Genomic DNA, 2,430 nt, shown 5'->3' with positions numbered 1-2,430 from the left:
ACCATTCACAACTTTAAGGAAACGGACCGAACTAATTTGTATTCTCAATATATATATATATGTATATATGTATATATGTGTGTATATATATATATACAGGGTGTCCCAAAATAATCGCTAAATATTTCATGGGCAAAAATTGCAAAATGGTAGAGGACAGTTTACTCCGCTCTATCAAGTCATAAAATATTTGGTGATGACCCTGTATATATATGTATATACATATACCAATCATTCATTAATATTTAACTTAAAATACGAGAAATTTAAAATATTCAGCATACATTTATTTCGTAAAACATATTATGTTTCGTATAGCGATTTATTATTATTAAGGCGCTCGACTGCATGTGTATAATTTAACGTTGTGTATATATACACGTATATATATACATACAAGGACTGTATTCAGAAACTCCCGAGTGCAACGATCATTTTATTCTTGTTTGACATTCGGTGAACAGAGATAAAATGATACATAGATGTATAATATCCAGGTGAAATTTTTGAATGCAGCCAAGCTCATCGCGTTGCCATTCGTACTTTGAATCCCAAACGTTTCGTTCTCATATGTCTCATAATTTGGAGAAACACTTATAAATATCAATTAAAGATGCTAAACGCTATCATTACTTAGAAACACTTTCATCGAAATATTAGGGTTTGCAATTTCAATTTCGCAATTGATATCTCGTAAATGTTAAACGATATTACTTATTTACTTCGAAGCATATTTTACTTAATTTATACATTTTTAAAATAGAAAGTGAAGTAAAAGAGATAGAAATTATAAACGATTGTTCCATTGTAATGTTTACAGGTAATAATTGTGTCTTTAATAACGCTTAAAGTTGAATATATTGCGACGTATATATGCTTGTGTAATATTGAATTTCAATTATATTTTCGATTCATTGTATCTTAATAAACAAATTATAATAAATTGAATCAGAATAAAGTTTCTAATGTCATATTCGAATTTCTTTATCATTAATAGAATATTATGGATGCCAAATTAACTCCGAGCTGATTGATATATGAATCGTAATTAATCTCATATTTTGATAATTGAACAAAGTATCTTATTTCCACGTTTTAATAATTTAAACAAAACGTCTTAAATCCGTAAATGTGAATAAGTAACGAAAGCTATATCAAGCTGAATCTTATTGCTTAAATAATATTTTCGGTATAAATTTATATATATATATATTCAGTTCTAGAAATTGCCGATCATAAATAATTTAACCAACTGTGCGTAGCAGTCATCGTTTGTGCATTTGCTAAAATCCTCCGTCATTGAAAATTTGTTTGTTGCGCTTTTACAAGACAGCGCTAGTGTTGAACGGATTATAGTTTCACGCCATAATATTTTTTTCGTATTATCTTTCCGTTGCAACTTTGTAAGCATAGCGACGCGCATTACGTGATTAATGCCAGAAATGCCGTGCAAAGTATCGCGCGATCGTAATTAACTTGCAAGTGGGTATTGTATGTTAGTTGATGCAGTCACAATCTGTTGCTGTATTTTACATAGATAAATTGTATTATATTTTAATTTAAGGTAACGGAGCTATGTGAATATTTTATCAGATATGCAAAAAGAGACGCAAGTATATAACATAAATATATGTTTCAAGTTATGTTTAAAAAAAAATATGACAGTTAAATATAATATTTCCTAGAATCACTAAAATAATATTTTAAAATAAGCGAGTTAAAACAAATTAATATTGTTTAATTCTGTAAGTTCGAATGCGAATCCTACGATGTCAAATTTAATTGATTAAAACTATTATAATTTTGTGTCATATTTTTGTAGGATTTTTTAAATGTAATTAATCTCCCAAATATAAAATTTATGAAATATTGTATAATTATATTAATTACTTTCAGTTATTTTTACATGTATTGTATTATCACATTTATTAAATTGATAACATTTGAAATCGTTCTTTCACATACATGTAAGTAGATAAATCTTTGCAAAATATTCATTGATCTAATTTAATGAAGTTTTCGTTACATTTCGGACAATCGTGTGCTTTTAGAAATCACTTTATATATATATTTGATTTATTGAACGAGATAAAATGCCGCCTATGTTTACACGAGCAAAATATTTTATTTATTATTGGTCCAATTTAATAAAGTTTTCGTTTTTTAGATCTCAGACAGCCTTTAGAAATATCGTTTTATATATGTATTTTTGATTTATTGTGAACGAAGTAAAATTCGCTCACGAATTACGCGAGTTCCGCATTTTGTTACGAAAGTATGATGGACTCTAGCGAGAAGCATACGCGGAAACTGACGCTTCTACCGGTATTAGAATGGACGAGTGAGATCCGCGAGGAGGTTTGTTGTTAACCGGGAACATAAGACTCCGGGAGATATTTCAATTTGCGGGGATTTGAAGTGCAGGTGAGA

General features: G+C 28.6%; 1 protein-coding gene across 1 annotated transcript in view; it reads right to left on the bottom strand.

The window, feature by feature from the left end:
• The window catches only part of LOC108690916 (pituitary homeobox x), a 38,058-nt gene that overhangs the window by 19,998 nt on the left and 15,630 nt on the right, over positions 1-2,430 (bottom strand). The gene's annotated exons all lie outside the window — the stretch shown is intronic.

The sequence above is a fragment of the Atta colombica genome, unplaced genomic scaffold (genome assembly GCF_001594045.1).
Source record: "Atta colombica isolate Treedump-2 unplaced genomic scaffold, Acol1.0 scaffold38, whole genome shotgun sequence".
Lineage (NCBI taxonomy): Eukaryota > Metazoa > Arthropoda > Insecta > Hymenoptera > Formicidae > Atta > Atta colombica.
The sequence above is the reverse complement of the archived record's forward strand: the minus strand, read 5'-3'. Positions and strand labels throughout refer to the sequence as shown.